Genomic DNA, 13,989 nt, shown 5'->3' with positions numbered 1-13,989 from the left:
GTCAGAAGCTCTACTCACAATGCATCAACACTATGACTACCTAAATAAGATCAGAACAATGGCAGCCCCAGTAGGCTAATGTGGAAGTATAAGATCTCACTGGTCCCTACCCCAAGATCATGAGCTATAGGCAACTAATGACTACAGAGAGAGAATTAGTCGCTCTGACTGGTTATAAACTACTAAGCAGTCAGCCCCCAAATCATGCATATATAAGCAACAGCAGGTTCTATTAATATATTTATGCATATATGTATGTATACTTAGCAATAATCAAAGAAAAAGTGGTCATGAATTTGAGAAAGGGTAAGAGAAGAGTTATTGGAAAGAAGGAAAGGGGAGAAATGAGGTAGCCATATTTTAATTAAAAATTAAGAAATGAGAAAACAGCCTTGGTAGACACTACTTGAAAGAAGGTATAAAAATGGCCAATAAGTATACAAAACAATGTGTGACAGGTGGGAGGTAGATCAGCAAAGGAGCAGAACTTGCCTACCACCAAGACTGACAACCTGAGTTTAATTAGCAGATGACTTGTGGTTAGAAAGGAAGGATCAGAAGTAGCCCTCTGCCTTTAACAGCCATGCAACAAAAGTACTAATTCTTCATGGTAAGTGCTCTTAAAAATTGTTTGATATCACTTACCAGAGAAATGCAAATGAAAACCTATTAATGTGGCTGGTATTGAAGGAGAAGTAAGAAAGGAAGAGAGTGGAAAAAAGGAAATGCACACACATACCCAACACACACACACACACACACACACACACACACACACACACCACCCCCACACCTCCCCCACACACACATGAAACTTAGAGTAGTATTTATGAAAAAAATGCAATGTTTCCTTTAAAAATTAAAAAAGGAAGTAAAACAACAATGACACTGTGGCAAATAAAAACTAATAGAGGTATGTTCGACACACATGCCTATGTTTATTGAGGTACCTTGCTTACTCACAGATTCATGGCCCCTATGTATGTGACAATTTAAAAACAAGATATTTAGTGTTTAGATTGTATTTTAATATAGTACACATAAATAGAAACAGGGGAACAGACAAAGCTACACAACTCTACCCACGGTTCCATTTGAGAGCCACTAGTAATTCATTTTACAAACAGCTATCTGCACAGAAACATACACCAAAGGTGTTTCATCCACCATCCACACTGCTACCCCCATCCTCTAACATGACCTGGATGGGACAAGGTATGTGAACACTGGTCACTGTGCTTTGTCCTTTCTAGGTTTATACGTTCTGTTACTATAAGCATTATTACTTTACCCTTGGACTTCCATGGAGTTAATGAAGTATTCCAATAGCCAGCCGTAACTTGTGTTTACAGTCTGGTGTCCTGTCAGGCTTATAATTATTTTTTAAGACAGATCTACTGGTTTAGTAAACACCTTCATTATGTTATTCTTGGAGCCGAAGAAGAAGAAGCTGTTCTTTATGCAAAGCTTGTCATGTTCCTGTAACTTCCTTCTTGGCCACTGCTTGTAGTAAACATCCTTTTGGCTCCATTTTAATAGAGCTGCCCACCGAAGGTCATTTATTAGGTAATCACTTGTCTGTGAAAATCCTAATTACTCCATGTTTGTCAAAGGGAGGAAATAGCATTTCATTTGAATGCAGAATGAGAAGAAGCCACAGATACAAATCAGGAGAACTGGAAACTTTGTTAAATTGTCGGGTTTAAAAAAAAAATCTTAAACAGGCTACAGTTTGGGAGTTTAAAAGAACTGATACACCATCAGCTATAATGAAGATAAAAACACAGAGTTTATGGTGTTATCAATTCGGAGTTAAAGTAGAAGAAAATTGATTTGTGAATGCGGCAGGGAAGTTTTTCCTGTGGAGTCTTAGTGCCCCCTACTGATCCTTGAGAAATACGCTTTTATTTTTCCCCCACTCATGATGGCTCCTGTTATTCTCCCTAGAGGGGTGTTTATGAAATCAGGAGCCTTTTCTATGTGACACATCGCCTCAACAGTACCACCACAGTTAGCGGAGATGCCTGTGAGGCTCTGTCCCTTTCTGGGGAGTTTGTAACCATTAGTGGTTCTTAGTTCCCATTAGTGGTTAGTGATTGTTAATGCTGTTAGTGGTTCCTGGAAGAAGGGTTGTCAGATCTTGTAATGGTATAGCCACAATGGAAAGAAGTCACCAGTATGAAAAAAGAAACAATTCAGAGGAGATGTGAGAGGATAACTGGGCACAAATACAATCCCAATATGCCATCTATAAAATTGCCAAAAAGTATTTAGAAAATGAATAGACTAACCAAACCTACCACAGTTCCCAGAGACTAAAACACCAACCAATGGGTTTGCATGGAGAGGCTCATGGCCCCAGGTGCATATGCAGCAGAGGATGGCATTCTCTGACATCAATGGGAGGAGAGGTCTTTGGTCCAGCAAAGGCTCATTCTCCCAGTGTAGGGGAATGCCAAGGCACTGAGATGGGAGAGGATGGTTGGGAGAGGGAGCAACTTCATGGAGACAGTGGGAGGGGGAGGAGATAGGAAAGAAGGGAATAACATCTGAAATGTAAATACAGAGAATATCCAATAAAAAAATGTTTCAAAAAAAACAAAGAAAATGAATAGGGCCTAAGCATCAAAGGATAAAGTCACAGGATATGAAATTACCACATAAGCAAATGAGCTAAACTTCCTAGTTAGAATAGAATCAACAGCAAATGGGAAGAAGCCCTGGATAAAAGTTAGTATACATTGAAATGTTGTAAGAATGGCTGCATTTGAGGAAGACGATGCATACTAAACAGACTAATAGTTTCTGTTCACATCAGTTTATGAACACACACAGGCACCACGCTACAACACATCACTGGAGATGACTCTCGAAAAATGTCAGTTGTGATCACAATGCAGTCACCTCCCATTCATCATCTGGGATGGGCTTATTTCGAGTCCCATGTGAGGACAGAGGAAAGTGAGACTTTGAGAGCTTCTGTAACTTACCCTAATGGTCTGCACAGCCATTTATGGCAGATATTTCTACAAACTGAATGGAAGAAATGCATTTCCCTTGTCTAGTCCTTAATTCCTATGGGTAACTTCAAAGCAAATCAAACACAGTTATATAATTTTCCATTTCCTGTTCAAGTAATGTTTCCTTGATTCTTTTTAATCTAGTAAGCTTGACTATTTCACTATGGGAGTTGATAGTCACAGTCTTTTCACCTATTAATCACCTGTAATGTGATGATGTGAACTCTTGAAACTTTGTTGATCTGTTCTGTGTGATTATTCAGCACCTGACCTGTGAGTGCACTTTTCAGATGCTAGCCAACATGACCAGAGCTCAAACCTCAGCCAGTTCCTTTACAGCTCTCAATGGCAGAGTCACCATCTATCTACCTTAATGTCTCCATGGGAAGGACAACCAGAGGAAGTCTCTGTGTTCAAGAACTCACTGGAAAGATACAAACTAGACATTTCTAAACATTATTGCCCTGCCTTGTTCATTTCTGACCTCAAAATTTTATATTAAAAACATTTCTCACAGAGCATCATCTGCCTCTGTGTCCCAGCCCACCCCATGTGACAAACCTGTGGAAAATGAATGATAAAATGCTAAATTATTGGTCTCACCAAGCCCATGCACAATTAAAAAGCCTTTCACACATACAATAAGCCTTTCTCACAAATACAAAGTAGTAAGTGGCAGTTAGCATAATTAAGAATCATCTTTAAGCTCTAATAAATGTCCATCGAATGCTGTTTCCTCAAACCACTGTGTCCACACAACTTCTGCGCCATGACCATGACAAGCAGCTCACTCTAACAAGGCTGTTGTGGTTCAACCATGCTATGTTGTTTCCAAGGTAGTAAAAGCAAGAAGTCTATCAGTCTGGGGTGTTACAGGGTTGAGAGAGGGGAAATCCAGACATTTCATTTTATGCACGTGTACCTGGCTGGTTTTGATATATAACATCAGGGTTTCCATTACTAAGGATCAAAAAAGCACCATGAATTCACAGTAAGATCCTACAGCTAGAGACATCACACATTTTTGTGCAGGATATAAGAAATCAATCTCAAACTGACCAGGAAACTTCTTCCCTGTTTAATAACTTTCATAATGCCAGAAGGTGTTATGCAGGCTGCTGGTTGAGAAAAAATACCAATGGTCTCATCTACTGAACCTGCGTGCTGTATTCATCTGACAGGTATATTATACTTACGAGTACAGTAGAGGCAGGACTACCATGGGTAACTAACTGCTTTCTGATCAGATTTGAGACCTGTGCCACGTGAAAAAGAAAAATACATTCCTGGTACTGTAATTATGGTCAACATTTTATGGCTGGGGAGATCATAGGTTCTAGGGTAAGACTGGCAATTGTTATTTTGCTTGATGGCTATATTATCAGAATGCCTTCCAAATACTTATATTTATACCCACAGTCATGGACTGAACTCAACCTTTGTCAGAGAAGCCTCTTTTGCAGTGGATATCAGTAGAAAAAGAGATTCATAATTAATTTCAGTGCTACAAATAAGATACCAAATGCTCAGCCCTAAGTGGGTTACCTGTTTTAGTTGTCCTCCAACACATACATTACCAATGCTCCAGGAACATCATAGAAGAGAAGGTAGAATGAATGAAATATCTGAAGGATATGGAGACATCCTTCAAAAGCTTTCTTCTGGATATGGCATAACTATCTTGATCATGAATTCACAATAGCTAAGGTTGCCTGCACAAGGCCAACAGAAGATTGATCAACCTAGCCAAAGTCTCAGCATGGATTGGTATGTGATGCCCATCCACCTCCCTCTACTAAGAAACTGTGGACAATGGAAAGTTTCTAGGGAAAGAACAATCTCTTTATTTTTCTTTAGGATGTGGCCTCTCTTCCAAATCCCATGTTCCAGTAGAGGATCCCATCTCCATGAACCAAATGGACCCAGTGGGCTATTTATTTACAATACAGAGCATGAAATTGAAAGGGTATGGGGAGCTTTGAAAGTTATGGGGGAGTTAAAGAGAGAAAAGGTGTAAATATGATCATATTCAAGTGTATGAAATTATCAAAATACAAAAAAATATGTAAAGGCATAATAGAAATCTTCTACCCAGATCGGTTCATTTAATACTCCCTAGTATTGGATTAGCTCCTAGCTTCACTTCGTAGATGTGGCATTAAAGGTAGGGATCTCAAGCTTCCATGTCATTTCTGGAAACTTTGCACTTTGCACATTGTAATTTACCCACTAAACAACTAAAGCAAACCCTAGAACTAAAATTGCAACATAAGTTGAGGTAACTCAAGTATTTAAATAAGTATTTTAACTGATGTGTTGCTTTTTTTTTTTATAATAAACTATAGGATTTCAGCCTCTATCATGAAATCAAAGTTGAATTGTCAGCTCAAACTGATGTCAAAGGTCAGTAGGCAATGGTCATCCTTCAGGATTTGGAATGTCATTTTCCACACCCCTATAACACTATGATTATGCTCCCTACATCATGTATTCCTGATCAGACACATTCCAACACTGAGATTCCTTCACTTCAGAATAGATAATCATCTATTATAATAAAAAAACACAACATAGGATCAAATTTGAATTTTAGGTAAACAAAAATTGGCATTTAAAATCAATATCCCCCTACAACATTTAGGTTGGATTTAAATGATGGTATTAGGTATTTACTGGAAATAAAATTTTACCTTAGGTACTGTGTTTTACCTGTTAACCTTAGCCCAAAACTCTTCTAGAGAATCTGAATGTCTTCTGTGGCAAATGTGCCAAAGAAGGTGCCTGGACCTCATTTCTCACACATCTGCTGAGATGTAAAAATGCTACCAGACTCATCTGGTCTGCATGTTCAGCTGCCTTTCTTGTCACAGCCCACCCAGGGGAAGAAAGGTGTTTCTGAGATGACATACAACCAGATATGTCCCAGGGTAGGAAAGAGAGATGGTGTGGTCACTTGCTTCTACATCGTTCTGCCTTTCAACAAGCCCCACTGTATCTCAGGTTTGGCATATGATGGCTTTTCAATGACTGTGTATGAAGATAAAGGGAAACCACCACAGAAAAACAGACGTGAAGATGAGGGTGCTAAAATAAACCCCCAAACCACTAACTTGTGTATGACGATAGAATTGGTTTTGATGCATATAGCTGTTTAATTTTACAGCTTATTTTATAATAATGAGTAATTATTTTGGAAAAACAGAGTTTCTGTTTGAGACTCCTGAGGCAGACATGTTTTCCTCTCACCAAATGTCTAAATTCTTCCTGTGGTGACTTTAAACCCAATTGCTGTTCTAGATCCTGAGTATATTATAATTCCCCGGCCACAGCAAATATGGAAGTACTCCTTTTGTCAATGTGTTCCCCTGGGAATAATTCATTTTTAAAGAAACTATAATTTATTTATCAAAATCCAGACTGCTATTGTTGCATGTTACTCACAAATATTTTATGGACTTTTTCCCTTAAGTCTGAAACTCATAACTTGGTTCAGTGAGAGTGAAAGCTTTTGCTGAAAGATGAAAATGACAAGGACTGTCTCACTCAGAGCATTAAAGTCTCACACAGGGCTCTGACTTGGGGGAATATTAGGGGTTTAGTAACATCCATCTGGATGTATTTCCAGAACAGCAAATATCACATTGTTCTACTTGCCAAGATGTCATAAATTTAATACTGGCTTCAAAGAATACCATCAATGGTGGCTGTGAAATTTCTTTTGACTTAAGTGTGAGAACAATATTGTATGCTTCTCTTTGTGCAAGAGCTGCTATTATTAAAGCAATTTAAATCAATGTCAGTTTTTCTGGTTCAGTCTTATACTCAGGATGCCTGATTACTGACTCAGAACTAGATGAGCCAATGGAGATACTAAAAGGTGTTTGGAAGGGAGGATTGAGAGCATCCTATAACTGACCCTTTAGTGTCTGCTTTTTATCATCCCCATCCGAGAAAATCTTGGTCTACTATTGTTCCATACAAGATCATTAGCACAACATGGCAGTGGTCTTGTTACTGACACATTTGCTATAAAGGTAATTAAATACAAATGAATAATTAGAAAAATATAACACTGAGAAGCAGATAGAAGAGATGCAGTAGAAACTCCATCTCACACACACACACACACACACACACACACACACACACACAAAGTGTATCAGAGGGAGGAGAAAATATCATTTGAAATGGCTCACACTGGCTGTGTGGCAGAACCTTCCGCTAATGAATAAAGATTTCAAGAAGCCAATCACTGGGCAGGTAGGTGGAATTTCTGAGTCAAAGAGAGGAAGAGGGAAAGTAGAAGAGAGATACAGCCATTTGGATGGAAGAGTAGATAGAGAACACGGTGTAGGTAGGGGAGGTCCTGGTTCAGGTGCTGGGTCCACTGGGACCTGTTACCGGAGAACTTATAACTTAGAATGGCTTACAAATTAGGATGCTAGTGCTGTGCCCAACGATTGTGTTACCTGTTGATCCTAAACTAAGTATGTATGGTGTTTTCCTTCATGTGGAGACTCATCTGGGTTCAAGAAAAAAAAGGTACAGAGGCAAAGCATGGGTTTGCAAGAAGTGTACCCCAACTAGCCTTGGGGATTTGGAAGCATGGGGCTGGCATAGCAGTGACTCGCCATCAGAACTTAGTGAGATCTTAACATAGTGAGCCCTACGAACAGAGACATAAGTGACCTAAGAGCATTCTGCTAACAGAAGCAAGCCAGAAGCAGAAAAATAAATACCACATGCTCTCACAAAATACTCAAACAAATGCACATCAGAGTTCACAGTTTTAAAGTTCTTCTTTCAACATATAACAAATAAAAGCAATAAATCAATTCCAGCACTTGGGAAGGAGAAGCAGGAAAATTCTGAGTTCAAGGCCAGCCTAGTCTACAGAGTGAGTTCCAGAACAGACAATGCTAAACAGAAAAGTCCTATTTTGGGAAAAAAACATATAAAAAATTCAAAAACAACAAAAAGATACTATAAATTGGAAAATATTGTAAGAGATATGAACAACCCCAACAAAAACACTGATCTGAATGTTTGTGTGAAAATTGGTAACTTTTAGGAAGCAGGATGTTGTATCAAAATCAAGTGGGCAAGTGCCTATTTTGATTCAAGAATTTAAAATCATAGCGAATATATCCAAGAAATAGAAACTGCTCAACAGGAAAAAGCCAGTTATAGATGATTAGTTGACAGATTAGAAAGCAAACAGGAAGAGGGGGTCTCAGGTCAGATAGACTTAATAAAAACCTAGTGACATTGCCTGCAGTTCAGTACTTAATCTCCTATAACCCCCCCCCCTTCTCTTGTGGAAACTGTAGATAATGATAGCATATGTCTCACTGGGTTAAGCAAAATATTAGCATCAGAGTTTTAGCCCTGTCATTGTATCTTTTTCAAAAGCAAGACCTAAATTTGTTCCCTATCTCTGTAAATAAGTACATTTTGATTTGGAAAAATGCAGATCAAGCTAACTTGTGATGATCACAAGAAGCCTTTGAACACGGTTGAAGTCCCTGGAGATTTATCCTGCAAAGCTACTGAGATAAGATTGAAAAGTTCAAATCGCTACACCAGAGCTGAGCTCCCTATGGTTTAAGAATCTTTGCCTACAAATACGTATGCCTGAGTAAAGTTTTCAATTTGTTCCTTTTTGAAATTCATAGTTTCCCCTCCATTGCACCCAAATATTTCTTAGTAGGTTGACAAAGAATATTGATTTTGATGGTAAGAGATTTCTCTCCAAAGAGTCCAGAGGGTTTTTTTTTTTTTTCCTTTTCTTAATAGTGTCTGCTTTAAATGCCATTTAATCTGTTCAGTTTCTGATCGCAAAATGTATAGAAAGATAGCAGGAAAAAAAAACTTTAAAAGACTGACACAAATTGAAACTACCTGCTCCCTGATGGAATTCAAGCTTAAAGTAATTCCTTTCTTCATTGGCCTTAACTTTCAATCTCAACAAGTCCAGTTTTATAATAACTTATCCACTGTCTTACTTTTCAGAAAAAGTGCTTTGCAATAAATTATTCAGAACTAACAAAATGTAACATTAAAATTAACCTATAACTTAGATATATTTGTCATTGATACTAACCACAAAAATCTTTAATTGATATAAAATTTAGTGTACATTTACCTATTTAGCATGTTCTCTTTTTTGTAGATTTTTTACATTATTTTTATTTTTCCCTAACAACTTTAATTATTTTTATTTTTATTAGCTACTCTGTATTTACATTTGAGATGTTATTTTTTCCCTCACCCCATTCCACTCCCATCCCCTCCTCTCCATTTGCCTTCACTATGGTGCATCCCCTCCTAATCACCCTCTCTACAACATTGCCTCCGCATTCCCCTACATTGAAAAAAAGTGCCCTCTCTGGACCAAAGGCCTTTTTTCACATTGATGCCAGACACAACTATTTTCAGCTACATATGCAACTGGATCAACAGGTATCTCAATGTGTGCTAGAAGGTTGGTGTTTTAGTCCATAGGAATTTTGGAGGGTTTGGTTGGTTAATAATGTTGCTCTTCCCATGAGGTTGCAACTCCTTTCAGCTCCTTCAGTCCTTTCTTTATCACCTTCACTGGGGTTCAGTTAGAAGGTTAGCTGTAAGCATGCTCAGCTGTATCTATATGGCTTTGACAGAGTCCCTGAGAAGGCATCTCTATCTGGTTCCTGCCAGTAAGTACTTCTTGGCATCAGCAATAGTGCTTGGATTTGGTGGCTGCATATGTGTGGTTGATCCCTGCGTGAGGAGACCTCTGAATGATGTTTTCTCCAATCCCTGTTTCTCTATTTGACCTTGCATTCCCTCCCATGAGTGTTTTGTTCTCCCTTCTAAGAAGGACTGGGGCATCTATATTTTGGCCTGCCTTCTGTTTGAGATACATAATGTCTGTGAATTGTTTCTTGGGTACTCAGAGCTTTCTGGGGATAGTATGCACTTATCAGTGAGCACATACCATGTCTGTTCTTTTGTGACTGGGTTACCTCACTCAGGATGATAGCTTCTAGTCCCATCCATTTGCCTAGAAATTTCATGAAGTCATTGTTTCTAATAGCTGAGTAGTATTCAAGCATGTAAATGTACCACACATTCTGTATCCATTCCTCTGTTGAAGGATATCTGGGTTTGTTCCAGCTTCAAGCTATTATAAATAAGGCTGTTATAAACATGGTGGAGCACGTGTCCTTGTTACATGTTAGAGAATCACTGGGGTATATGCCCAGGAGTGGAATAGCTGGGTCTTTAGGTAGTACTATGTTCAATTTTCTGAGGAACCACAATACTGATTTTGAGAGTGGTTGTACCAGCTTACAACCCCACCAATAGTGGAGGAATGTTCCTCTTTCTCTACATCCTAGTCAGCATCTGCTGTCACCTGAGAGGTTGATCTTAGCCATTCCATGTGGTATGCGGTGAAATCTCAGGGCTGTTTTGATTTGCATTTCCCTGATAACAAGGGATGTTGAGCATTTCCTTGTATGCTTTTCACCCATTTGATATTGCTCAGTTGAAAATTCTTTGTTTAGCTCTGTACCCCATTTCTAATAAAATTATTTGATTCTCTAGAGTCTTACTTCTTGAGTTTTTTATATATATTGGATACTAGCCTTCTATCTATCAGATGTAGGATTGGTAAAGATTCTTTCCCAATCTGTTGGCTGCCATTTTGGCTTCTTGACAGTGTCTTTAACCTTACAGAAGCTTTGCAATTGCATGAGTACCCATTTTTTCTATTCTTGATCTTGGAGCACATGCCATTGGTGTTCTGTTTGGGAAATCTTCCCATATGCCTTTGTGTTCTAAGCTATTCCTTATTTTCTCTCCTAATAGTTTCAGTGTACCTGGTTGTATGTGGACATCTTGATTCACTTGCACTTGAGCTATATACAAGGAGATAGGAAAGGATCTATTTGCATTCTTCTGCATGCTGACTGTCAGCTGAACCACCTGTTGAAGAAGCTGTCCTTTTTCCATAGAATGTTTTTAGCTCTTTTGTCAAAAATCAAGTGACCATAGGTGTGTGGGATCATTTTGGGTTCTTCAATTCTGTTCCAATTATCTACCTGCCTATCTCTGTATCAATACCATGCAGGTTTTTTTTAATCACAGTTGATCTGTAATATAGCTTGAGATCAGGGATGGTGATTCCCCTGGAAGTTCCTCGATATTATAGATTTTTTGTTATTCCAGATGAATTTGAAAATTGTTCTTTCCAGCTCTATGAAGAATTGAGTTTGAATTTTGATGGGGATTGCATTGAATCAGTAGATTGCTTTTGGCAACATGGCCTTTTACAATGTTGATCCTCCCAATCCATGAGCATGAGAGATCTTTCCATCTTCTGAGATCTTCTTCAATTTTCTTCTTCAGAGTCTGGAAGTTTTTGTCATACAAATCTTTCACTTGCTTGGTTAGAGTCACACCAAGGTATTTTATATTTTTTGTGATTATTGTGAATGGTGTTGATTCTCTAATTTCTTTCTCAGCCTGTTTGTTCTTTGAGTAAAGGAAGTCAGTTGATTTGTTTGAGTTAATTTTATAGCCAGCCACTTTGCTCAAGTTGTTTATCAGTTGTAAAATTTCTTCAGTGGAATTTTTAGGGTCACTTAATTATACTATCATATCATCTGTGTATAGTAATATATTGACTTCTTCCTTTCTAATGTGTATCCCTTTGACTTCTTTTTGTTATCTAAATGCTCTGGCCAGGATTTCCAAAACTATATTGAATAGGTAGGGGGAGAGTGGGCACCCTAGTCTAGTTTCTGATTTTAATGGGATTACTTCAAGTTTCTCTCCATATAGTTTGATGTTGGCTACCAGTTTGCTGTATATTGCTTTTACTATGTCTAGTTATGGGCCTGAGGTTTCTGGTCTTTCCAAGACTTTTATCATGAAAGGGTGTTGAATTTTTCAAATGCTTTCTCAGCACCTAGTAAGATGATCATGTGGTTATTTTATTTGAATCTGTTTATGTGGTAGATTATGTTTATAGATTTCCACATATTGAACCATCCCTGCATTCCTTGGATGAAACCTATATAATCATGGTGGATGATTGTTTTGATGTGTTCTTGGATTCAGTTTGCAAGAATTTTATTGAATATTTTTGCATCAGGTTCATGAGGGAAATTGGTCTGAAGTTCTCTTTCTTTGTAGTATCTTTGTGTGGTTTAGGTATAAGTGTAACTGTGGCTTTAAAGAACGAGTTGAGTAGTGTTCCTTCTGTTTCTATTTTGTGGAATAGTTTGGAGAGTATTACTATTAGGTCTTCTATGAAAGTCTGATAGAATTCTGAATTAAACCTATCTGGTTCTGGACTTTTCTTTCCTTGGGATACTTTTGATGACTGTTTCTATTTCTTTAGGTGTTATGGGACTGTTTAGATGGTTTATATAATCCTGATTTAACTTTTGTACCTGGTATCTCTCTAGAAATTTGTTCATTTCCACCAGATTTTCCAGTTTTGTTGAATATAGGCTTTTGTCATAGGATCTGATGATTTCTTGAATATCCTGAGTTTCAGTTGTTATCTCTCCCTTTCATTTCTGATTTTGTTAATTTGGATACTCTCTCTGTGCCCTCTAGTTAGTATGGCTAAAGGTTTTTCGATCTTGATTTTGTCAAAAAATTAGCTTCAGATTTTGTTGATTTTTTTTTTTTTTTTGCATAGTTCTTTTTGTGTCATTTTCTTGATTTCTGCTCTGAGTTTAATTATTTCCTGCCATCTAGTCCTCTTGGGTGTATCTGTTTCTCTTTGTTCTAGAACTTTCAGTTGTGCTGTCAAGCTGCTAGTGTATGCTCTCTTCAGATTCTTTTTGCAGGCACTCAGAGCTATGAGTTTTCCTCTTAGTACTGCTTTCATTGCATCTCTTAAGTTTGGGTATGTTGTACTTTCTTCTTCATTAAATTCTAAAAAATTCCTAGTTTCTTTATTTCTTCCTTGACCATGTTATCATTGAATAGAGCACTGTTCAGCTTCCATGTGTATGTGGGCTTGTTGTTGGTTTTGTTTTTACTAAAGACAAGCCTTAGTTCATGGTGGTCTGATAGGATGCATGGGAGTATTTCAATCTTTTTATATCTGTTGAGGCCCGTTTTGTGACTGACAATATGGTCAATTTTGGAAAAATTGAGGTGCTGAGAAGAAGGTATAATATTTTGTTTTAGGATGAAATATTCTGTAGATGTCTGTTAATTCCAATTGGTTCATTACCTCTGCTAGTTTTGCTTTGTCTCTGGTCAGTTTCTGTCTCCATGATCTGTCCATTGATGAGAGTGGAATTTTGAAGTCTGCCTCTATTATTGTGTGTGATGCAATATATGCTTTGAGCTTTAGTATGTTTTTTTTTTTTTTTTTTTTTTTTTTTTTTTTTTTTTTTTTATGAATGTGGGTGCCCTTGTATTTGGAGCATAGATGTTCAAGATTTAGAGATCATCTTGATAGATATTTTCTGTGATGAGTAAAAAGTGTCATTCCTTATCTTTTTTGATAATTTTTAGTTGAAAACATGTCCTTGTTATAATAGGCTCACTGAAAAAAACTTTTGGACTTTTATTCCCGTAGGGTTGTTAAATTGAGAGCAGTCTCTTAAAAGTTGCCTTTTTACCATAAAGAAAAGGTGATCTGAATAAATATTTCCTTCACAATTCATTTTTTGAATGAAATTTCAACCACAGAGACAAGATTCTTTTCATGTCATGAGGACATAGCACAAGAACTTACTACTCTATGAACATGAGGTCTCCACTAGAAAAACACAGCTAGCAATAGAGGACTATGCCATCATGACTCTTAAGTTCCCAACCTAAAACATCACAGGGCAGCAGCTGAGGCCTGGAATGCCAACCTTGGAACCCATCATTGAACGTGTACTGCACATTCCTTCACAGAATCAGGAAAGACAAGGCTCAACTTCATACACACAGACAGACATTTGTATGACAA

This window comes from Micromys minutus, assembly GCF_963924665.1.
Source record: "Micromys minutus genome assembly, chromosome: 7".
Lineage (NCBI taxonomy): Eukaryota > Metazoa > Chordata > Mammalia > Rodentia > Muridae > Micromys > Micromys minutus.
The sequence above is the reverse complement of the archived record's forward strand: the minus strand, read 5'-3'. Positions refer to the sequence as shown.